Here is a 26,130-nt window from a genome sequence, read left to right on the forward strand (position 1 = left end):
GAAAGAAAAACAAAATCATTGGAATATGCATAGTCAAGCTAAATTCCTTCACTACCCATGTTTTTGTTGTTGTTCAGTCATTTTCAGTCATGTCTGACTCATCATGACCCCATTTGGAATTTTCTTTTCTTTCTTTCTTTTTTTTTTTTAAGTGAGGCAATCAGGGTTAAGTGACTTGCCCAAGGTCACACAGCTAGTACCTGTCAAGTGTTTGTTCGAGGTCGGATTTGAACTCAGGTCCTCCTGACTTCAGGGCCGGTGCTCTATCCACTGCGCCACCTAGCTGCCCCTCCCATTTGGAATTTTCTAGGCAAAGATACTGGAGTGGTTTGCCATTTCCTTCTCCCACCCATTTTCCAGATAAGGAAACTGAGGCAAACAGGCTTACATGATTTGCCCAGGGTCCCACAGCTAGTAAGAGTTTGAGGGCAGATTTGAACTCAGGTCTTCCTGACCCCAGGCCAGGCCCTCCATCTACGTTATTTAGACTCCCAAGTATTTTATATAATATATGGTTATTTTGAATTGAATTCTTTTTTTTTTCATGTTGAATTTTCTTTTGTGTGTGATGGTTTGGCATTTCCTTCTCTCGTTCATTTTTACAGATGAGGAAACTGAGGCAAACAGGATTAGGTGACTTATCCAGGGTCTCACAGCTAATAATTGTCTGAGGCCATATTTGAACTCAGGTCTTTCAGATTCCAGGCCAGGCACTTTATCTAGTGGTCACTTAGCTGCCTCATTTCTCATGTTATCTGCCTCTCAGAAATATATCTTTATCTTTACCCTGGGCCTCTGTCACTTCTTTGTTAGGAGATGAGTAGCATGTTTCATCTTTGGGAGCTTATTAATGTCTTCTTCAACATTTTTTCCCCTGAGATTAGATTAAGGTCCCTTGTTCTTGTGCTTTTACCCTGAGTATTCTATTTTTTTTAAAAATATTTGTCTGTTTCATTTGGAATGTCAGTTTTATTAGCATATGATTGAGCAAAATAATTTCTAACTTCATTTGCTATAAGTTTACTTTTTAGATATATGATAGTGGTAATTTGTTTTTTATCCCTTTTAAAAATAAAATTAGCAGATGGTTTATTTTTTTAAACCAACTCCTAGTTTTAGTTATCAATTTAGTTTTTTTAAAAAACTTTTGGTTCTTTAATGTCTTTAGATTTCAGGATTTCTAATTTGGTGTTTAGGGTATTTTAACTTGTTGGTTTTTCTAGGCTTTTTTAGTTGTATACCCAATTCGTTGATCTGTTGTTATACCATTTTTCTAAAATGAAAGTATTTAAAGATATGCATTTTCTCCTAAGAACTCATTTGGCTGAATCCCCCAAATTTTGAATGTTTCTCATTACTGTAGAGGCAGCTAGGTGGTACAGTGGATAAGAATGCTGAAACTGGAATCAGGTAGACCTGAGTTCAAATTTGGCCTCGGATACTTATTATTTGTGACCCTGGACAAATCACTGAACCTCTGTTTGCCTCAGTTTTCTCAACTATAGAATGGGGATAATAGTACCTACCGTAAAGGATTTTTGTGAGGATCCGATGAGATAATATTTTTAAAGTGCTTAGCACAATTCCTGGCACATAGTAGGTGCTATGTAAATGCCCCTTCTTTCTTCTTTTCTTCCCTCCCTCCCTCCTTTCCTCCCTGTTCTCATCCCTTCTTCTGTCCGTCTTCCTCTCCTTTACTCTCCTCCCCCTCCCCTCCCTCTGTATCTGTTTCTGTAAAGGGTATTTTGTAGTTAAATTTATATAATTTCTATGTGTGATCTGCTATTTGGACTCCCAAATATTTTCATAGTATGTGTTTATTTTGAATAGAATTCATTTTTTATGTTGAATTTTTTTGTGTAATATATAGATTTATATTCTGAACTTTGCTGATATTGTTATTTTAATTATAGTTGATTCTCTAAGGTTTTCTCAATAAACCATCATATTATCTATAAAAAGTGATTATTTTATTTCCTCTGTGACTATCCCTATTCCTGCCATTTCTTCTTCTTTTCATATTGCTATAGCTAGCATTTCTGGTGCTATGTTAAATAATGCTGGGGTAATGAACACCCTTATTTTAATTACCCACTTCTAATTTTATAAAAAAGGTTCCTAGTTTGTCTCCATCATGTATGATGCTGGCTGTTATAGTCATGTTATATAACATTAAACGAAAGTCCATTTATTTCTATGCTTTTTAGTGCTTTTTGTGTATATGGACATTGGATTTTGTCAAAAGACTTTCTGAATCTATTGATGAAATGATGTGACTTTTTTTTGGTTATCAGTGTGGTCAGTATTATTTATAGGTTTCCTAATATTGAATCAACCCTGCTTTCCTGGATCAAATCCTTCTTAGTCATAGTGTGTAACCCTTCTGATATACCATTTGTGCTAATATTTTATTGAAAATTTTTTGTCATTCATTAGGACTATTCATTTGGTCTATAGTGTTCTTTCTGTTTTGTCTCTTCTTAGGACGTGTTTCAATATATCTTCTTTTCCTGTTTTACAGACATTTTACATAATATTGGAATTGGAGAAATAGACATTAAAACTGTAATGGCAACCCTGTATGCATACTATGGCGTCATGGATAGGTCTCTGATCTTGGAGTCAAAAAGGCCTGGATTCAAATGATGTCTCTGGCACTTAATACCTGTGTGACTCTGTAAAATTCACCTAACAGCCCTGTTCTTCTGTTTTCTCATCTGTAAGATGAAGAGGTTGGATTAGATGGCCCATAAGGTGTATTCCAGTCCTAGAATATGACCTATGAGGTCTAATCCCATGAAGACAATTTTTATTTCACTGGGGTTAATGACTGTGTTTAAGATTTCTTTGTTTCTGCATTTGTGAGGTTTTTTAATGTCCTAATATAATCTTAATTTTTGTACAGGTCATTCAGTGGTGGTAAATATGTACTGTCTTTCTGTTCTCCTTCATTGATAGCCAGGAGTCTATCATATTTAACTTTTCTAAAATTCTATTCAGTTCCTTAACTCCTTTCTTGTTTACGTATTTTGTTGGTTTTTTCTAGGTTCAAAAGGGGAATTTTGATGTACCCGGTTATTATAGTATTAATGTCTGTTTCTCCCTATAACTTATTTAACTTGTCTTTTAATAATTTAGATACCATGCCATTTGGTATATAATATTAAGTATTATTATCCTCTGATTCCTTTAAACATGATACAATTTTCCTACTTATCTCTTTTAATCAAGTCCATTTTTGGTCTTGTTTTGAGATAAATGATTGCCACCTCTGCTGTTTTTGAGCAGGTAAAGCATAATAGATGTTCTACTTTATTATTTTAGCTGTGAATCTTTATGTTTCAGTGGTTTTTCTTGTAAACAACGTTATTGGATTCTGCTTTTGAATCCAACTAGCTGTCCTCTTTGGTTTTGTGAGTTGAGTTCATTCCATTCACATTTGCAGTAAATTTTAACTGTGAATTTCTCTCCATCCTAGTCTCTTATGTTTTTCCCCCATTTCCCTGTCAAGCTAAATATATTTCTAAACCAAACTAACTCTTCTCTGTTCTTTCCTTCCTCCTTGTTTGTATGGTCTTTAATTTTCTTATTTTAAAATGACCAGAGCATAACATAAGCACTACCAAGACCTTTGTTGTTACTGTTTCTGATTTTTGGTGGCATAGGGCCTCTGAGGAGATACTTGTTTCTTTTTTTCTCCTCAAAAGTCCTGTAACTCCCCTTCCCTACTGTTTCAGCTGAGTACCTTACCTCATATTTGCCTGAAAAAATTGAGGCAATTCGTTGAGAGCTCCCTCTTCTCCCCTCTTCTTCATCTCACATCACTTAGATGTCTTCTGCCACTATTTCCTCCTTTGTCCCCAAAGAGAGGTGACTCCTCTCTTTGGCAAGGCAAACCCTTGAGGTGAGGGGAAAGCATTTATTAAGTGCCTACTTATGTACCATGCACCCAGCTAAGTTAAATAGAACTCCTAATAGCACCTACCTCACAGGGTTGCTGGGAGAATCAAATAAGATACTTATCAGGCACTTAGCTGACTTTGCTCAACTGAGGCAGGCAGTGATTGAGTGACTTCCCCAGGATTACATAGCTAGTAAATGTCTGAGATTGGATTTGAATTCCAATCTTATTGACTCTAGCCCCAGTATTCTAGCCACTGTATCACGTAGTTGCCTCTGCATACCTGTGGTAATATTCCATTTTGTCTTTTCTAGCAATCCCCCCCTCCCATCATCACTGCTTTCTCACTAATCTTCAATCTCTCCCTATCTATTGGCTGCTTCTCTACTATATACAAACACGCTTATCTCCCTTATTCTCATAAAATCCTCCCTTCATCTGGCCATCTCAAATAGCAATCATACTGTCTATCTTCTCCCTTTTGTGGCTAAACTTGAGAAGGTCTATGATTAATGCCTCCACTGCCTTTCCTCTCAACTGTCTTTTTAACACTCAGAAGTCTGGGTTCTGAATTCATCATGCAAATGAAACTACTCTTTTCAGTTACCAGTGGTCTTTCAGTCCCCAAATCTAATCATCTTTTCTCAATTTCATCCTTCTGGATCTCTCTGTTGCCTTTGAAACTGTTGATTACCATTTCTTGTCTCTTCTCTCTAGGTTTCCTTCTACTTTCTATCTGACTTCTCAGTCTCTTTTATGTTGTCCTCAGGCAGGTGGTGACAACACAGCAGATAGAGCACTGAACCTGGAGTTAGGGGCTGGTCACTAGACAAGTGACTCTCGTTTAATCACTGAACTTTTGTCTTCCTCAGCTTCTTCAACTGTAAAATGGGGATCATAATAGCTCTTAATTCCCAGGGTTTTTGAGGATCAGATGAGAAAATATTTGTAAGCACTTAGCACAGTACCTGGCACATAGTAAGCACTTAATATATGATTGTTGCCCTTCTTCATCCTTTCTTCATCCAGGTCTTGCCTGGAAACTAGAGGTTTCTCACAGGACTTTGGCCTGTGCCCTCTTTTCTTCTCCTATTCTATTTAAAAGAGTTCAGTGATCTGATCAGTGCACATGGATTCAACTATTATTTCTAAGCAAAAAAAATTCAGATCTATTTATCTAGCCTTACCCTTTCTCCTGATTTTCATTCTCTTATCTCCAATTGCCTATTGGACACCTCAAATTGTGTACCCCTTAGACATCTTAAACTCAGCATGTCTAAAACCAAACTTATTCTCTTTTCCCCTCAAATCTTCTTCTGTTCTTAACTTTATTATTGTCAGGGGCACTACCATCCTCCCAGCTACTTAGTCTTGCAACTTGGGTATTAACCTGACTCCTCACACTCTCACCCCTTCTATTTCTTTTGCCAAGTCTTTTTAATTTGATCTTTATAGCCTTTTTCTTATATGCCTCCTTCTCTCTTCTGACATTTCCACCATTTTGGTGCAAGTCTTCATCCTCTTATACCTGAACTGTTTCAAGAGCCTTCTAATCTCTGACTTGATTCTCTTCCCACTCAGGTCTTTTCTCCACTCTGCAATCAAAGTGATCTTCCTAAAGTACAGATCTGATCATGTCGTCATCCACTATGGTGTTTCCCTGTTACTTTCATTTATATTATCCTCTATGTAAATCCTCTATTTGGCTTTAAAACTTTTCTTAACTGTCCTAAACTTCTTTCTATCTTCTTATACTTTACATATTCTATTTCAACCTTCATATATTTTACATACTGTACTATTCAGTAACACTGGCCTCCTTCCTGCTACTTATATAAGGCATTTCATCTGCAGGGTTCGTGCCTTTTAACTTTCTGTCTCCCATGCTTGGAATGCTTTCCTTCCTTGTATCTGCTTCCTGGCTTTCCAGTCTTCTTTCCAGTCTCAGCTAAAATCTTACCTTCTGCAAGAATCCCCTTCTGGGATCTTTTATGCTAGTACTTTCCTTCTAATCCTAAAGATTGTCTTCAATTCATATTGTAAATGTCTTGTTTGCACATAGTTGTTTACCTGTTCTCTGAGTTTCTTGAAAGTAAGAACTGGTTTTGCCCTTGTTTGTATTCTTTGTAGCCTGGCAGAGAGTAAACACTTAATTAAAAAAAACCAAACAACTTGTTGACCTAACTTGACTTCTTTTTTTTCCCCCATCATTAGAATGTAAACACTTCATGGTTGTATAATGTTTCTCAATTTCTCAAAGGCATTTACCTTATTAGATTTACTTTGACCATTTGTGTTATCATTTCAAAATTTTTACTCCACTCTGATCTTTTTATCAGGAATGCTTGGAAATCTGTTTCACTGCAGGACCATATTCCCTCCGTAGAATTGTACTCATTTTTATTGTATAAGATATTCTTGGCTGTAAGCCTATATAGCTTTGGCGTTTTGGAATATTGTATTCTGCATTCTCCTGTCTTTATGAATAGTAGCTGCCAAGTATTGTGTTATCCTGAGTATGGCTCTTTGGAGCTTTGAACTTTATGCCTTCTTCCAATATTTTTTTCTTTGACATAGAATCTCTGGATTTTGATGATGATGTTCCTTACTTGGAGTTTTCACTTTCCAGTTTTTCTTTAAAAAAAATTTAAAATTTTATTTTCAGCTCCAAAATCCATCCTTCTCTCCATTCCCTACTTTATCTACCCACCAAGAAGGCAAAAAATGTAATACCCATTATACATATGCAGTCCTGCATTAACCATGTCATAAAAAAAAGAAAGGAAAAAAAGAAAAGAAAGACAAAGGGAAAAGAAATGTGCTTCAATCTACATTCAGAGAGTTCATCAGTTATCTTTGGTGGTGGATAACATTTTTCACCATGAGTCCTTTGGAATTGTCATGGATCATTGTATTGATCAAATTAGTGCTAAGTATCTCACAGTTCATTATCATTGCTATTATTGTGGACAGTTTTCTCCTGGTTCCCCTAACTTGACTTTCGTGAAATGCCTGGTAGATTCTCCTTATTTTGATTTTGTCCTTTTGTTTTAATAGGTCTGGTCAGTTTTCATTCATTATTCTTCAAAATGGGGCCCAGGTCCTCATTTTTTAAAATTCTGGCCTTTAGGTAGTCCAGTGATTCTTAGATTTCTTTTTCCTCCTTGACCTGTCTTTCAGATAAATTTTTTTGATGGACTATCTGTTGTTTTCTTTTATTTTTGTATTTATTTTACTTTTGTTTTTTAAATTATTTTTTGTTCTTTATTTTACTAATGTTTCTCCCATTATCCCTTTCCCCCCCAGTCATTCTATATAACAAGTGACATTTTTTGAAGAATAAAGGAATGGACAAAACCAATTAGTACTTGAGAAGTTGGGATCAGGGGCTGTTGGTGGGAGAGCATAAGTGGGGTTGGAGTGTTCTCCTTCCACCTCTAGCTCCAGTATGCATCTCAGAACAATCAAAAGCAACAAAAACTGAGTCTTCTGGTTACCAGTAGTCAGTCATTAGAGAAATGTGGCAATTATCCAACTAAAGGAACAAGGACAATTCAAAATTAACATATTCCCTCCAAACCATTGTAGCTTTTATTGCGTAGAGTCGCTTAAAATACACCCACAGAGCATGAAAAAGGTAAGGTAGAAGAGGTAAGAAGAGTGATGAAGGAGAAAGATTTAAAAGTGTGAGGAAAACTGATCAGTGAGCTGGGAGCGGGTGAACATTTTGTTGCTTTTCAGTTTATTTCCATGTTTGCTTTGCTGCATTTATTTCTGGTTACTTTAGTGTTTCAAAGCTTTTCTACCAAACAGTGAAAACTAAAAGAAAATTTTCAAGTTACTTTATCTTAACTGTGAAGAATATATAATTACTTAAGCTTAGTGACTCAAGTTACTACCTTGGTAATTTTGCTGTAATTTAAAAAAAAACACTTTATTTTTAATGTAGCATTTAGTCTCAATACTGCCTAGATTAGGTTGACTCAAGAATTTTTATGTTCTCTAGAATTTTTTTTGAAAAAAGTTTGAAATTATAGACCGTGTTCCATACCTATAGATCTCTTGCATCTGGAAAAGGATGGTGCAGCTGTATCTTCTCATATCTCTTCTTTGGTTCCATGTGTGTACTTTGTAATTTTGTAACATTCACTTTCAGTTATTTTGTTCTTGGTTAATTTTACCATTTGAATGGTTGTGGTCATTGTGTGTATCATTTTCATGACTCTACATCAATTCACATGAGCATTTCACTGATCCTCTGTATTTGTCTTTTTTTTACAGCTCAGTAATATTCCATTACATTCATTTACCACAGTTTGTTGTAGCTATTCCATAATTGATGGGCATCCACTTTGTTTCCAGTTCTTTACTACTAACTAGAAGAAGTGCTACTCTGAATATTTAGTTGTGTGTGAGGTCTTCTTACTGTTGCCCTTCTTGGGGTATATGCTTAGCAGTGGTATCTCTTCTTCGAATGGTATGAACACTTTAGTAACTTTTTGCATAATTCTGATGCTTTCCAAAACTGTTGTTCTGATCTGCATTTCCATTGTGAATGCACCAGTGTTCTTATCTTCCTACAAATACTCCAGCATTGACCATTCCCATTTTTGGTCATCTTTGCCAATTTATTGGATGTAAAGTGAAACCTCAGGGTTGTTTTGATTTGCATTACTCTAATTTTTAGTGATTTTTTCAGCATTATTTCATATAATTATTTACAGTTTGCAAATTCTTTTAATACAGGTTTGCTCCTTTCCTTCAGCTACTTGCCTGTTGGGAATTGGCTTTTGTATGTGACACAGATATGTATATACATGCATGTAACTTTTGTTCTTTTACACACACACGCAATTAATAAATATATATTGTTTGTATATCTGAGACAAAAGATTATTTTTCCATTTAATTGCATTCCTTCTTTGTATTCATTAATTTTGTGTATGCAGAAGCCTTTCAATTTATTGTAATCAAAATTATTTTGTCTTTTGTAATTGCTAGCTTTATTTTAATTTCTTGTCTCATTCAGTCATTAATTTCTGTTTGGTCCATTCTGCAGGTAGTCTGTTACTTGGATAAGGTTTTGTATCTCTTGCATTAAGTTGTTAACATTCCTTCAAAGTCTTTATTCTTGGGCAGGAGTTCTTAAACTTAACCTTAAACTGTGGATAGATTTCAGGGGATCTTTGAACTTAGATGACTTGTACAGTCAGTTTTGCTATAATGCGTGTTTTAAAAAGTACATTTGTTCCAAAGTGATTGATTTATCTGGGAATTCTTTGAGTAAAATTTGTTGTTTGTTTTTGGTGAGGCAGTTGGGGTTAAGTGACTTGCCTAGGGTCACACAGTAAGGAAGTGTCAAGTGTCTGGTGTAGAGACCAAATTTGAACTCAGGTCCTCCTGACTCCAGGCGCAGTGCTCTATCCACTGAGCTGCTTAGTTGCCCGATTGTGATTACTGTGATGTTTTTTGGGATTGCATAGGTTCTGTGATAGCAAGAACTGACCCTATTTGAATGTACTTTGAATTTTTGTTCTGGCCAAATACCTTTGTTTTACACTAGGTTTCCTGTGTATTTTACATATTTATAAACATCATTCTAAGGAGTCCGTAAGTTTCACCAGGTTACCAAAGGTTTCCACAGTGCATAAAAGGTTAACAACTTTACTCTAGAATTCTCATCTCATTCCCAGTTCTTTTAGAGCTTTCATTTAATTTGTAACGTTTTTTTTTTTACAACTCTTCATTTCTTCCAGGAATTCCAGGGGATCTTGCAGTCTTGCTGTGTTTGTGTTTTAGACTTTTCTCATAGATATTATAGAGTTACTTCCTTAGATTTGTGTCTTGGTTGTCTCTGGCCCTATAATATTGCTTTATCTGTGGTATCTTTTTTGTTTACTCATTCTTCCATCCTTACTTCCTGAATTGGTACTTGTGTACATTTAGAGGGAATGTTGCAGTCTTGTTTTATCCTCATCTTTATTGTCTGGAGTCCTGTCACTGCTTTTTCTTCATAGTGAGTACCATATTCTTCAAGGTTTTAAGGGTCCACTCAGACCACGAGAAGCAGTAAGAGTTGCAAACTTTCAGCATATCTGAGTAGTCTTATGTAGAGCATGATTTGATCATTTCCATCCGTGTCTGCTTTGTGGATTTCTGGTTAGAATTTGGGGTCGCCGTGACTAATTCAAGGCTTATCTATGATTGGACCTCTAGGAGACAGCAGCTTACCCCAGGCAGCATCAGCTACTTGGAAAGGATCTGAGTGACAACTGCAGGTCGTCCTTTTGGCTTGAGTTCCTTTTCCACTGAACTTAGCATAGGCCCCAGTCTGGTCTTTGGGCTGAACCCATGGATCCTTATCTAGGGTCAGTGACACAGCTGTGGGCTCCGCCCTATTCTTGGTCCCTGCTCTGGTACACAGGCCAAAGTTCAGTTTGGGCTCTGGAAGGTTTTGTTGGACCTTATCTGTAGGCCTTCCTCAGTACTGGTAGACTTTTGGCTGTCTTGTAGGGCTGACCTTGTATGGAAAAATGATCCACTGTGCTTTCCCCTTAGACTTCCCCATCACCACTTGTTTTTTGTGCTCCTTCTCAATCTTTAGTCATTTTGGGAGAAAGCTTGGCTGTAATTCTTCCTCTTACTTAGGTATGTTTGCCAATCAACTCCCTTCTGGATCTTAAACTCTATACCAGTTCTGATGATCCTTGAGAATGCTGCTTTGCTTTGAGGCAAGTTAGTTTTGAATGAGGAAGTCTGAACTCTATTAAACAGAAATATAGTCCCTTTACCCCCTTTTGCTCCCTTTTCCAAGACCTATTGTTTTGGGGAGTGCTGCCTGGTGGAGGAGGTACTTATGCTTCCCTTCCAGAAAGCTACAAGATAACCTTCTGGCCTTGATATTAGATGGACAATTCAAATGTGGTTAAAGCTAGTTAATCCCATATGTTCTTGACATATGAAGCTAAATGTTTTCTACCTCTTTCTTAAATGTATTTCCTCTTCAGTCTTCTATGAACATTTCTAGTAGAAGCACTGTCCTAACTCCTTTAGTTTTTCTTTTCAAGAAATACCATTTTCTAAATGTTTGATGATATAATTACCAATATGTAAATGGGGGTGTGTCGGTTGTCTTTGTTAAGAGTATGTGGTGTGGAAGGCACATAATCAAGTCCTTTGCTGATGGGAAAGTGAAATCAGTCAGAGAAACTCCAGAAAAATTATCTTGAGCACAATAAGGAATGATTTTTTTTAAGGGAGAATTGGGAATCTAATTCACAGTTGGTGCCAAATGAGTGGGAAAATAAAACTTTCACCATTTATTTGAAGCCCTGCCCAATTAATAAATAATTTATATTTAATTGGAAGTAATTAGGAAATATTATTTATATGTCCATTCAAATTTGCTTAAGTTTGACCAGTGCTCTGGCAAATATGTAACATAAAAAAATTAGACCATTGATTTCACTGATATAGGGAACTCTTGGGTGAGAAATGCCTTTTACCAGTACAGATTTGCACCTTTTCTGCTCTCACCCTCTTAGAGAGTTGTCTTTGTCTAAGGTCCCACTTTCAGTATGTGTTGGGGGTGGGATCTGTGATAGACTTTGAGGCTGGCCCTATTGACTGCTCCATGCTCCCTCTCCAGCAAATGTTTGTAGGCTTAAAAAATGCAAGGTTGTTTATAATTAAACCTGTAGGTATTTCTAGTGATATTAATTTCCCTTAAGAGACTTTCTGGAGCCAGACGTAGGGTTTTATTTTTCTGTAACCAAAAATGTTGAGACAGGGAATGTAAACCTTCTTTGAGACACTCAGTTGCTTTTTTCCATCATTTTTATTTCTTGTTGTAAAAGATGGCATTCTTAGTGGGGGAGGGAGACATATTGAAAAAAAAAGGTGAAAATATAATATTGCATAGCAGAATATCTCATGTTGAATACATAAGTACCCCCATTGGCCCAGCAGCCAAGCACATACACTGAATGTCTGAATGTATTTCATAGTCTCTACTATAAACAAGGCACTGCATTAGTTAGGCAGTCTATTGAGCAGTTAAGGACATCAGGAGTTCTTATCCTGGAATCCATGGACCCTCAAGGGTTCTGTTCATAGATTGCAGGGGATCTACTTTCCCATGTGGGTGGGAAAGTAAACTACGTCTTTATTTTCAATAATCTCTAAATGAAATTTAACATTTCCTTCCATTATGAATGTAGGCAATCAATCTTTATTCTGGGAAAATGTCCATAGGCTTCACCAGATTGTTAGAAGGATCTTTGATGTATACATAAAAATCTTAAGAACTCTGGCTTAAATAAAGATGTGTTATTCTTTCAGTACAAAGGTTATACTGATCGCCTTAAGGTGATTTTTCAATGTTGAAATAGATCACTTTCCCAATAAATATTAATTAAGTTCCTAGTATGTATAATAAACTCTTCATATTCTTCACCTAGGCTTCTTTTTATGACCAATGACTTACATTTTCAGATAGCTGGATGGAATTAGGAGTTCTGTCTTTGGTCATGGAATAGAGTAGAACAATTTTCCTGTCAGGTACAACATTTCTAGACATTAACTTGATATAAAAAAAAATTGCTTTCTTGCCTCTTATTGTAACAATATAGGAGACCTTTTGTGATGTGATATCACCCTTTTTTTTTTCCAGTAGGGCTATTGTATTATTCAATGATGAACTATTCCATAGGATACCGTCAAGTGACCTAGTGGGATAACGAAAATAAAAATCTAGCTTTTGCAGAGAGGAAATGAAAATTTTCCAGTGAATAGATATGGGTGTAAGTGTCCTCCTTGAAAATTAGTAATATGTTTGCATGATAGCCTTTCTGATTTCGCTGGGAGAAACACTTGCTTTTTATTCCCCCGGCTGCTAGTCTGGTAGGTTAGATTAGATCTTAGAATAAATGAACTGCTAATGCCTTATAGTTCATGACATGGTGGTGGTATGGCCAGTTGTTTTGCTTATCAGTAATTATGCGAATGCAGGAGGAATAAGCATTTATGCAACAGCTACTCTGTGCCAGGCACTGTGCTAAGTGATTTTTTTTTTTATTTTTACAAGTATTATTTCATTTGATCCTCAGAATCTCTGTTTTATAATTGAAGAAACCAAGGCAAATAGAGGTTATGTAACTTTCTCAGAGGCACATAGTATCTGAGGTCTGATTTGAACTCAGGTCTTCCTGACTTCAGACTGTATGCACTATGCTGTCAGCTGCCCAGTAGTCATATGAGAAGTAACTATTAGTTGCAAGATGTGTGTTCTGGGGAGGAGGGTGTGTGTAGAAGTGGCATCTGCATGCACTTGAGAATTCTGCTGTAGCTAGATTGTATATCTTTTTTGCTGCTGAAACTCCTCGCACTTTGTAGGAACAGGGTAGTTCTTCAAATCATAAGAGTACAGAAACTGAAGAAAAGTCTTTAAACAACAATGTTGATTGGATATCAGGAAGATGCCTTGTTCATAACAGGAAAAAAATGTTGAAAGGATTATCGAATCTTCAACCCTGGAGATCTTAAAGAAAAAAAAATCACTATACCATAAATAATTAGGCATTCACCTCCTTCTCCACTATTATAGTAACCTCCTAATTGCTCTGCTTGATGCCAAAATAATGTCTTCCCTGTTCAGTCTGTTCTGACATCCTGCTAAAAAGAAATGCTTAGGTATTCCTGATTCTCTAAAAAAAAAACCACTTGATTCTTCTCTTCTTACAAGGTAATGTTCTTTATCTCTTCTTCCTTTCAGAATTAAAATCCTAGAAAAGGCTGCCTGTAGTCTTTGCCTCCACTCTATTTAATGCCTTTGTTGTTGTTATCTGTTTACAACTTGCCTTCCATCTTCACTAGCTTGAAACTGCTTTCTCCAAGGTCACCTGTGATTTTTTTTCCCCCTAAAATCCAGTGGCCTTTTCTAAGTCTTCATCCTACTTGAGCTCCCTGAAGTGTTTGGCACTGTGAATTGTACCCTCCTTCAATTAATCCCCTTATCAGCAAACATTTATTAAGTATCTGCTGTGTACTAGTTGCAGGTCGGGGTGCTAGGGACACTAAAAAGTGATTTTGTATTAATCACTGCCATCAAAAAGCCTCTGTTCTACTAGAAGGAGATACTATATCCATAGATAAGATATATGCAAAACAAATACACAGCAGGGAGTCAGTAACCACTGGGGAGATCAAAAAAGTCTTCTGGAAGGAGGTGACACTTCAGCTGAGCCTCAAAGGGATTTCTGGAGGTAAAGGGAGGAGTAAGACCCTTTCTGAAGGTTCCAGCCCTCTGCCACTGTGCTCTCTGGAATGTCTGCTTTGTAGGGAACAAGCTTGTTTCATCTTAAATCTTTCCTTTTCCCCCCACTCCTTCTGTCTTCTGGCCTTCACTGAGATCTGACTCCCTTCTGATGACATAGCCTTCCTGGCTGCCTGTCCCAGCACTGTCTGCAACACCCATCTCTATACCCCAAACTCATTGGTTGAGACAGCAAGTTGGAATCCTCTTTGCTGCCCATTGCAGCTTCCAGGTTCTCTTTCTACCACCATTACTCCCTAACTGCTCCTGTGTTGAGCTTCACTCAGTTCTTCTCTACCACCCAGTCAAAATTCTGGTAGCTGTTATCTTGTGAACTCCAGGACATGCTTTCTTTCCTCAGTGAGTTCAGTGCTTGCCTCACAATCTTTCTCTACTTTCCAGTTCCTCCCCTTATACTAGGGGACTCGAACATACATATTGATATTTTCCCAAACACCCTAACCCCCTAATTCCTCAATTTACTTATTTCCCTTGACCTGTTCCTCCATTTCACTTCAGCTGTGCACACAGAGAAGGTCATACCCTTGATCTTACAATCACCTACCATGTACCACTTTCTTGTTCATGAACTCAGAAATTCCCTTTACTCATCATAGTCTGTTGTCATTCCACCTCTCTTTCTGCCTTATGACCCCAAATTCTGTTCTTCATCTTCGCTGTGACCTATAATCCCTCACCTCCCTAATTCTTTCCCAGGCCAGTACCCTTGTACTGGTTACATTCTCCTCCTCTCCCTATCTCAACCCCTTGGTGAACCAATTCAACACTATATTGTCCTCTTCTTTCAAGCAGTAATCATGATGATAATAATAATAGCTAGCATTTACATAGTGCCTACTGTGTTCCAGACACTATGCTAAGTATTTTACAAATATTGTATCTTGCCCTCTTATCCTGTCACCGATACTGCCCTGCCAAGACTCAGTCTTGGATTACTCCCATCATCCACTGCCTTCACTCTTCCTCATTTAGCTGGGGAAAATTACACAACTGTGCTAATTGGATCCATTATAAACCGATGTTACAAGATCTCATTTGGACTCTGTGTAGCAAGGTAATCCTTTTAACACCTCCCTAATTCATTCATTATCCCTCTCACTACAGTGACTTTTCCAAACCTTTTCATCCCTCTTCAGACTTTTCATAGCTTCCTCTTTTCCTCCCTCCCCCTCAGCTGAGTACCTTACCTCATAATTCACTGAAAAAATTGAGGTCATTCACTGAGAGTTTCCTCTTCTCTCCTTATCTCACATCACTCAGATGCTTTCCACCTCTATTTCCCCATTCATCCCTGTCTTCAGACAGGTGGCCCTGTTTCTTGCCAAGACATACCCTGGGGTGGAGGAGGGAGAGACACAAGCATTTATTAAGTGCCTACCCTACTATGTGCCATTGCACGATGCTAAGTGCTTTAATTATTATTATTATCTCATTTTATCCTCACAAGAATCCTGTGAGGTAGATGCTATTATTATCCCCCCTTTTTTAATAGATGAGGAAACTGAGGCAAACAGGAGCTAAGTGGCTTTTCAGGGCCACACAACGAATAAGTGTCTGAGGCTGGATTTGAACTTTCTGATTCCAGGCCTAGCAGCACTCTATCCACCATACCACAGCTGCTTTGGATTACATATCAGGTATTTCATTACTCACAGGCATGCAAGTATGTGGCTTCCTAGTTCTGTAGTCCCAAGAGCAATACAGTTAGTAGCAGGGGCCTGTTGTGGGATGAATGTTCCTATTTAAAGCCCAGATCTCTGAATCTCTGCCTTTGTACCTCGTTGGCAACCTGTTTCCCTCCCCTCCTTAACCCTCATCCCCTTATTAATTGCAAGGGCATTGTGATAAGGGAATTTTGATAACTTTACATACATAGATTAAATGAAGTTTGCTAAACTGATTATCAGTAGTCATATATTCTTTGCCTAAATATTAAGCTGACTAAGTTGAGTACATAGAAACTTCCTGGTTCATAGTCTGGTTAATCAGTGGTCAAACACAGAGTCATTTCTGTATGCTAGGACCTAGCAAGCCTAGCAGTAGCCCAGACCTCATAGGATTGCCATAGCCTGCCTCAAGTCTCTCCTAAGTCCAGTTGATTATTTCCTCAGTTATTAAAATGATCTTTCTCAGATGCTTAATAAATGTTTAATATTTCATTGATTTCATATTGTCTTTTTTTTTTTTGCTTTTAGGCAGTTGGGGTTAAGTGACTTGCCCAGGGTCACACAGCTAGTAAGTGTCAAGTGATGTCTGAGGCTGGATTTGAACTCAGGCCCTCCTGACTTCAGGGCCAGTGCTCTATCCACTGCGCCACCTAGCTGCCCCCTGTCCTATTTTTTACAGATAAAATTTCAACTGTTCAGCTTGGCTATACAGGTCTACAATATAGTACAGCCTGGCTTTCCAGTTTTAGTATTATTATTTACTGTTTTCTGTACATGCCCAGTTCTCTAGTTCAGATGTGTCCTAATAAGGATTACTTTAATATGCCCTTTGCCTTCCTGTACCACTAGCCTGAAAGGGTCCCTAGAAGTTCATCTGGTGCAAGGTTCTTGTTGTATTACTTGAGGAAGCTGAGATTCAGAGAGGTAAAGTAAATTACTTTAGGACTGGAATTGAAACCTTGGTTCCTATGCCATCACACACACTACCTTCACTTTTCTTGGCCCTCTCTTTATCAAAGTCCTGTTATCTTTTAAGGCCTACTTCAAATGCCATCTTTTCTATGAAACCTCCCTTGAGAATTCCAACTAGATCACATAATGTCCAGATATTTACAACTAGAACTTACCTTAGTGATCATCTAGTACATTCTATTAATTAGGAAATTGAGTCTCAGGGAAATTAGATGACTGGCTGAAAGTTACACTGATAGTAAATAGTAGAACTGTAATTTCAGTGCACATTCTCTGACTCTTTCTAATAGTCCATGGCTTGCTTTATTGTCTTTCTGCTGCCTGCCTCTCTCTCTCTCTCTCTCTCTCTTTTCTGGAGGGTGGGGAGTATGATATATTTTGATTATGTTGTCCTTGTGGAAATGGGGAATGTTTTTGTGGGCTCCTTCTAGTTCACTGTATAGTGATTAAGGTTCTTATACTTCTTTCTGTCTCAATATGCTGTTTTCTTCCAGTCCCAAATGCCTTTTATTTTTATATATAAGCTGCTGTGTGAAGAACGTAATTCAACAGATGCAAATGAAATATATGCTAGAGTGTTCATATATTAGTGGCCAGGTGTTTAGCCTGATAACAAATCCATTTAAATAGATTTGATGACTTTTTTGGTGGATTACCAGCCTGAGATAGAGTTTATGTGGGAAGAAGTGGCCTATATTTCTTCTCTAGGCTGCATTCCTGACTCTTTCTCTGCCATGCCATAGAAACCTCTTCACCCAACAAGTTTATATCACCCATGGACTTCTCACTCTAGAAGTACCCTCTGGTGTCCTCTTCCTTTGATTGGTTGATTCTTCCCAGACCCTCTATTTTAATGAAGACTCTTGAGATAGCCTTGTCTTAATTACTCTCTAGGCTGTACTCCTGACTCTCTCAAGTTTCTCTATATGACCACAGTGGTCATTCTTTCCCCCAACTGCCCCCTCAGCTTTCTTTAAGATGTTGTCTTCCTCCATTAGACAGTAAGCTTCCTGGGGGCTTCTTTCCTGTTATCTTTGTATTCCCAGAACTTAGCATAGTGCCTAGTACAAAGTAAGGGCTTAATAAGTATTTCTTTACTACCCTAGTTAAACATGGATGTTTGCAGAGGAAAATATTCTGTGCTTTAAGCCTCTGCCATATTGTGATAATAGTACTTCTCATTGCTTCATTGTATATATTTTTACACTGAAATTCCTTTATATTGTATCATTGAATCTGTGCTCTTCAACTGATGATATGTTAGAGTACAGCAGAGAGAGTGGGAGGAGGGAAGGTTATTGTCATATTTAGGAAGAAAGGAAGGATAGTAAAATCAAGGGTACAATCTTTGGAAGATCATAGAGTTGGAGATGCATCTCCTTTTTTGTTCTTTGAGCCGTAATAGTGGAAGACTAAGGAAGGGAAGGGAATTCCAACAGGGAATTTGCTAAGGGATATTTTTTTGATCAGAGTTTCCCTTGAGTGATGCATTCTATTTCACTGCACACCTTATATGTAGTGGCTATTCTATGTGGGGCTAATTCTAAAGGTTGAAAAGGTGATCAGTCCGGCTCTCCTACTCTTTCCCTAACATTTAGTAGCAAATACTCTTTAAATGAATAGTTGTGTGGTAAATATGATTGTCTCAGTACTAAAATGTAAAGGCAAAACTGTATATGTATATAGTTTTGTATGTGTATATGTATACACGCATACATCTATATGCCTGTGTAGTATGTGTATATACATACATATATGCCAATGTAATTTTATTGATGTTGATATATTGCAGGAGATGAATTATAGCCGTTCAGATCTTGGACAAATAGGGAGTAAGGGGCACAAATATTGTCAGTGCCCTTTTGGCTAGTGCTTTCAGATAAAGATCATATTTCTCTTAGCTTGTAGAGTTTCTGTTCTTTGCCAGCCTTCTCCATGCTAATATAAGCACCAATATTTATGGGAGGGTAGCAGGCCAAGGCTTTAGCAGCAACACAGTTTGAGGCTGGATTGTTCTTTATCACATTAGTAAAAACTCCCTTCACTCATCACTCCATAAGTAAGACTCTTCTTCTTTAAGTTCTGATTGATTAGAATGCATGTGACTGAGCTTATGGACTACTTTTTGAAAGCACATACACTAATCATGATCATTTTTTTCCTCATACTCATGAATGGCTTTTGAGGAAATTCTGACTTGACACAGTCAAGACTCTCAGCAGTTTTAGATTCAGGTTTCAGTTTTCTTGAGTCTGTGTTGGGCTGGTTTGCATAATTAACCCAAGGATGATACACAGTTGGTGACATTATGAGTTGGTAGTTATCTTTGAGATGGACGGGTTTTTTTTCCAGCTTGAATAAGAAGAAAAATTCTGAGAACCACTTGAAATTAGCTATTCTTACGTTAGAATTGGAAGAAGGGGAAAGCAAAGACTTTTTTGTAGGTGTTGGACAAAAAAGGGGGGAAAACATACTGTACTTTTGATGGATACATGAGGAAGTAAGCAAAAAGGATTGTAATAAACCATAGTTAATACAGATGTTTCTTCTGCTTTAGAAAACAGTCTTCCAAAACTTTGAGTTGCCCTTGGAGTTTCAATATGCAGGAAGTAGCAATATAATAACAATAACAGCAGTAGTAATAATACTGGATCGATCCATTTCTTAGCTTTTTATGAATAGAAATTTATACATCAATAGCACTTCAAGCTGCGCTGTGAATTCCAGCAGTCAAAATAAGGCAATAGCTAGTGGAAAAGGGCCATTCAGGCCAGGGGGAAAGAAGAACATTGGGCTTTCTACTTTGCTAATCTTGTTTTTACTTTGTGTTTAAGCTCTTTGGATATGTAGGCAGAAAGCTAATTAATTATGAACTAGTAAATTTTCTATTAGTTCTTTATCCACGTTAGAAAATGCCAGAATGATAGACATATAGATGTTCAATAAACATTTGTTGGATACATACATATATTAATAGCACGTGTCCTCTGCCTTCTGGACAACCTGGATTACTTGCCATCTGGACCATCAGGTTTTACTGTTTTTCTTGTTAGAGACCACTAGTCCTTTCCATTTGCCTTGTAGCTGAACCCTCATATATTTTATTTTCCTTTATTAGAATGTGAGTTCCTTAAGAATATGGACTGGTTTCACTTGTGTTCCCATCATTTAGCACAATACTCCTCTGACTCTCCCTCCTTTCCTTCCTCCTGCCTGCCTCTCTACCCTCTGTTCTTTCCTTCTTTCCTTCTTTTTTTCCTCCCTTCTTCCCACCCTACCATTTTTATAGTACTGGTAATTCTGTGACCTATAGCAATTTAAGACTTAGTTGACTTTAGGGGCCTTTCCTAATTGTGCATACCCCAAAAGACTGATTTTGGGGTTGTGGTTATGTTGTTGATTGGTTTGAATTCTGTTTCTTTGTTTTACAAATTGTCAGACATGTTCATTTTTTTTTAAAGCTCGCTTCAGTTTACGTCATGCCATCAAACATACCTCATTTTTAAAAGGTCTTCATTGTGTCATTATACCTTTAGAACATTTCTTTGGCTCAGCCTGCTGGTGATTGACCTTCGTCTTGTTGGCATATATTCTTCACATGTACTTTGCTTAGGAGAATTGTATGTTAGATAGATAGATAGAGAAAGAAAAGAAGAAAGGAAATTCATTAAGTATCTACTTTGTTCCAGACACTGATGGTAAGTGCTGGGAATAATACATGGCAAAAAGAAACAGGCTTTGCCCTCAGAGAGCTTATATTCTAGTGGGAAAAGACAATACATAAAAGGGGATTGGGTGGAGGGGATGGAGTCTTGTGATGGAAAGGCTATGATGCTACCTACTTCCTGATAGAACTGAGGGACTCCAAATGTAGAATGAGACTTAGAGTTTGGACATGATCAGTGAAGGAATTTGCTTTGCTTCACTGTGCATATTTGTTATGAAGGTTTACTCCCTCCCCCTTTTTCCCCCTTTTTCACTGGGGAATAGGGGAAGAAGTAGGATGGAAAGAAAATAAATGCTTCTTAATTGGAAAAAAAAAGCCATTAAGAAAAAAGGCTATAATACAGGACCCTTAAAATGGGACTTGTGTTTAGAGAGCTTGTTTGTAAGAACAGTTTAGTAAAACAAACAGGTTGACTGTTTGACACAGCATATGCCTCGTTCTCTATCTGTGGTCTTGTTCCTGCCTCACAATCTTCCTAAGAGGAAGTGGGCATGTTTCATTACCAGTCCTGCAGTGGTCAAAATCTGATGTCTTTTAGTGTAATTTTCTGTTACATAATTATGATTATTGTGTTAATTGCTTTCCTCATTCTACTCACTTGTTACTGAATCAGTTCACATAAATTTTCCCAAATTTGTCTTACTTCTTATGTGATAGTAATTCATTTATGATGTTAATTACAGCACCGTAACACCCTATTATATTAATTTGAAAATTTGTTAAGCCATTCCTGAATCAATGGACACCCTGTTGGTTTTCAGGTTATTATTATTTTTTTTTACTATTACTAAAAATATTATTATTACTTTTCTTGAACATATGTGTGTCCTTTCCCTCTGGTCTTGATCTCTTTGGGGTATTTACCATGTAGTAGTATCTGGGAACATCCAATAGTTGTGGTCAAATGCTAGTAGATTTTAAGAATTTTTCTTGTAATTCCAAATTATTTCTGGAGTGGTTAGACCAATTTACAGCTTCACGAAAAGGGCCTTAATATTTCTGTCTTCCCATAACCCTTAAAACATATTTACCATCTTCATCTTTGTCAGTGTAGGAGATGTGAGGTGAAGCATCAAAGATTTTTAAAATTTTCATTTCTCCAGACATTTACAATATTTTCCAGAAATGCTATTCAAATAATGTTGACTGAATTTCTTATAGGTTCCTGTTTTGTTCATGGTTGTTTTGTTCTTTCACTTGTCTTAAAAGTTAATTTTTTAAAGTCCCTCCCTGCTTTGGGCAAAGTACTGTGCCATTGTGTATTTTCCAGTTCTATTAAATATGTTATTAAAGTGATGTATGTCAAATACACTAACTCATAACTCATTTTTTTTAAACTATAAGAATGATAAGGAACTAAAAATTTTCCTATGTATTTTTGGGTAACAGTTTTATTTTCTGGTCTGCCAGCCCCTGAGGTCTCAATAAAGCATTTGCATGAATCTTATAGTCACTCTTGATTACTTCAGCTGCATAGATAAATTAGCTTTTTTTCCTTCATATGAATTAAATCATTACCAAGTGTTTGATTTTCTATTTAAATATTTGTTTGTTTTATCCGAAGTCTCTGAGCATTCTCATTAAAGTTCCCTCCTTCATGAGCTAGCCTGATCATCAACCATTTAAAATATACTCAGTCACTAGGCTATTTTAAAACACCACCACCACCACCAACCACCACCACATTGTGAGTTCCTTGAGGGCAGAGACTTTTTTATCTTTCTTTGTTTTTTCATTACTGAACACAGTGCCTGGCATGTATGTAGTAAGGGCTCAATAAATACTTGTTGACTTCATACTTGCATGCATGCTCACACACATACATGGGCACCCCCCCCCCCAACTAGTTGATGGCAGCAATAAAAAAAAAGCATTTTTCACATCTTAGTCATCTATGTGTAATTTAGGATGCAGAGAAACCTAAAAAGTTTTAATTTTCCAGAGGACAAAATTTATTTCTGATGATCTGAGTTTCATTAAAATATGTATTTTTCAAAAGACTTGTACTGATTTACAGGAAAAAAAATAAATCTTTTGGATGAGAAACAATTCTAGCATTTGTTAGTGATGTGAAATTAGACTGGACAACTGTTCTCTGATTATAAAAGTTTGAGTTGAGCATGTCCTTGGACATATTTATTTACATTTATTCTGTTCACTTTGAAAGTTTCATTAGAAATTTTATGCAAAAGTATTTTATTCAGATTGTTGTACATGCTTAGAAACATGTAATTTGTTTTTAATGATCCAGGCATTTATGATGAAATATATGGTGTAGAACCCTGCTTCTGAAAAGCAACCTTCTCTTCTCTAGATCATTAGTCCAAGTCTGAATAAATCCAGTGAATAAATCATTTAATTAATATATACCAGCTGTTCACATTTATGAGGCTGCCTAAAGAGGAGTGACCCATCCAGATCAGAAACAGAAGAGGTCAAAGCTGAGAAAGGGAGGGGAAGAGTGAGGAGAGAGAAGGGAGATAGAGAAATACAGAGAGAGAGAGAGAAACAGAAACAGAGAATGCAGTTTTTAGAGTTTTTATAGGTAACATATAATTTTCAACAATCCAGAATGGAGAGAGTAAATAAAAAGGATTAGAGAGTGTGTAAGGATGTTGTTGCCTTTGATAGAAGGAAGTTTAGAAGAGAGGTAGATTTTTTTTTGAAAGATAATACAATAAAGTCTCTGATGCAGATTGCAACCCATCCATACCTATCTATCCTGTGCTACTTAAATCTTTCCTGTTCTGGAGGGAAAAAAACACCAAACCCACAACAGAGGACTGTTACCCATAAGCCACTGTTTCCCAGCCCACCACCAAAGGATGATCTGTTTGATTACTAGGAGTTGGAGAGGCTAAGGAATTTTACCTGCATGTGGTTACTACAAGTATAATGTGTAGCCCTGTTAATCTACCTGCCAGGGAGGCCAGCTGTGGCAGATAGTAGAGTGGTCATTTGGATGGTATGGTTATGTTGGAAATAATCCCCAGAATTTCAGCCCTTTGATTGATTATCCCATGGGAATCATGCTAATAAAAACAAGGAACATTGGTCATGTGTGGCTTCTACATTGGTGGTCACTGATCGAGTTTACTCATTTGATTGTGATAGGGGGAGGGAGAGGAGCCATGCATGCTATTTAATCAGATATGTATATATAGAGTAATTTGAGGAGGGAATACTGACAAACAGCTAGGGAATTCAGAGAATACTTCAGCCTTGAAGTAATCTAAGGATTTTGAGACACAAAAGTAAGGAAAGTGTGCATCCTAGGAATAGGAAAGATTGTAAAAGCAGAAAACTGGAGATGAAATGCTGAGTTTGGGAAATGGCATATGGCTCACTTTGCCTAAGAAGGCAGTTGTCAGGAATAAACCTAAGGTTGTAATTTAGCAAGGCATGACTAAACAAGGAGTGCAGGGATTAGAGTGTACAAGTGCAGGATCATGATTTTGAAGGGAGGAAAGTGAAGCCAGAGTAGGATCAACTGGCAGGTGAGAAAGAGATGGAATAAGTGGAGCTAAATGGCTAGGACAAGGATAGATTTAGAAGGAAGGATAGGAGACTGTGGGTGCAAGAATTTCATAGTTCTGGATATTGGAGATAAAATAGTTTTGTGTGATGTAAAGATGAAGAGTATAGTGTGGCTGAGGTATGGTGAAGGATGCATGCAGTTCATGGGAATTGAAGTGTTTGGTGAATTGGGAGGGCAGAATATTTGAAGTGACATCAACATTTATGCCAAAAAATCTCAAGTATGAGGGTGGTATGGAAAGGAAGACTGTGAGCCAAGTGCTACTACCTCCAGTCCTTGAGAAAGGAAGGAAAATGACCTGAGAGCAGATTTGATAGGGTGATATTAACCAATGGAATGCAAATCAGAAATGGGGTAGTTACTGAGTGATGGCAACAGGAGGAGGATTTGAAAGTGCCATTGAGGAGAAGGCTTTTACTTACTTCTTTTTTGTTCTCTTGACTCAATATGATGGAGCTGGGAGATGAGGATCAAGAGAGAAAGTGCATCAATTACTGGAGAGGGTGAGTGGGGAAAGCCTGGTTTCCATGAATGTGAGAAAATAGGAATGTGAGAAGAAAAGTCAGAAGTTAACTATAGAGGTTTTAATGTGCACAATGGAAGAGGAAGGTAGAGCAGACAGGGTAGTGACTTGGGGAAATTTGAGAAGGACTGAGGTAGGTGGGACGAAAGCTTTCTTCATTTTAATAGGGGAAGATGATTTTTGTCTAGGCCTCTAGCAACTCCAAATCACAGGAATTTGGAGAGGAAGAGATGGGAATTAGTTAGCCAAAGAAAAGTAAATGTATCATTTAACTGGGGCTCTCAAATTCAAGTTTCCTGTGATGATGAGGGCAGTGTGAAGGGGAAGAGAGAGAATGTGCTTGATGTCCTGGAGCCTCTACTACAAGAGGATATTCTGATATCAACAAGTCTGTTGTCTGTCTTAAGGCTCTGGTCCTAGATAAGGTATTAGAGAAATGAGGACCTGGTTTCTGAGGTTCTGGTCCAGACCTGGTTTTAGGTCCAGGAATAGCAGTTCCTCCCTGGTCTCAACATCTCTGTAATAATGAAAGTTGTAGAGTTGTTGCAGTGAACCAGGAAAGAGTAATAGTAGGTTTCAGGGTAGTGAATTGGTAATGGATGGAAAGAGGTTTTTCCAAACTATTTTCAGAACAGTATGGGATTAAGGCATCTACTCCTAGTGAGTGATGACACTGTCCTAGCTCCTCTGATGCCTCAACATCTGGGATGATGACTATGATGATAGCTACTGTTACTGTTATTTATCTTTTTTTGATGGTGTTTAGAAAGAAATAGTTCTGGGACAAGCCATTATTCTGATATTACTTTCTATCTACTATTCTTTGAACTTTTGTGTAGGTGGATAAAATAATTATCTTTTATAGTTGTATAAATGTAGTAGGATGTATAGGCTCATTCCCTTATAGGAGATAGGACAGTAGGGATAAGGACCCTATCTTGTTCTTAAGTGATTTTACTCTCCTCAGCCAGGTTTCTATACTTAAAAGTTTTTGTTCCTTGTAGCTTGGAATTGATATGTATTTGGTATGGCAACATCTATTAAAAGTTTTTATAGATTAATTACTTTTGGGTGCTTGTGAACAATGTTTGATTTGTGATAATGCTCTGGTTTCAGTAGTGTTTATTGCTTGAGCTCTCCAGGTTATCTTAAGGAATATTTATAGTATGGGGATTTGTCATCAATCAGTGAAAGATAGTGTTGTACAATTGTCGCCCACCTCTACAGATGGTGAATCTAAGAGAAAGTTTTCTTTAAAAGTTGAGTGGAATGAAATCAATAAAATCAATCTTTTTGAGCATTTAGGGACCATTTTCAAAGTGCTCTCCTGTTCAACCTTGAGGAATTTGACATTGACATTGAGGACTGACATTGCAGTCATAAGGGCTATCATTTACTAATATGACTGTATAGTTTCCATTTGAAACTTTGTGATTTGTAACTATTCCTGAACAGTGAATAGGCCAGGG

At 37.3% G+C, this 26,130-nt stretch overlaps 1 protein-coding gene across 5 annotated transcripts in view; it reads left to right on the forward strand.

Annotated features, from left to right (window-relative positions):
* The window catches only part of MTA3 (metastasis associated 1 family member 3), a 202,827-nt gene that overhangs the window by 56,132 nt on the left and 120,565 nt on the right, over positions 1-26,130 (forward strand). The gene's annotated exons all lie outside the window — the stretch shown is intronic.

The sequence above is a fragment of the Phascolarctos cinereus genome, unplaced genomic scaffold (genome assembly GCF_003287225.1).
Source record: "Phascolarctos cinereus isolate Bilbo 61053 unplaced genomic scaffold, phaCin_HiC Scaffold_2;HRSCAF=192, whole genome shotgun sequence".
Classification (NCBI taxonomy): Eukaryota; Metazoa; Chordata; class Mammalia; order Diprotodontia; family Phascolarctidae; genus Phascolarctos; species Phascolarctos cinereus.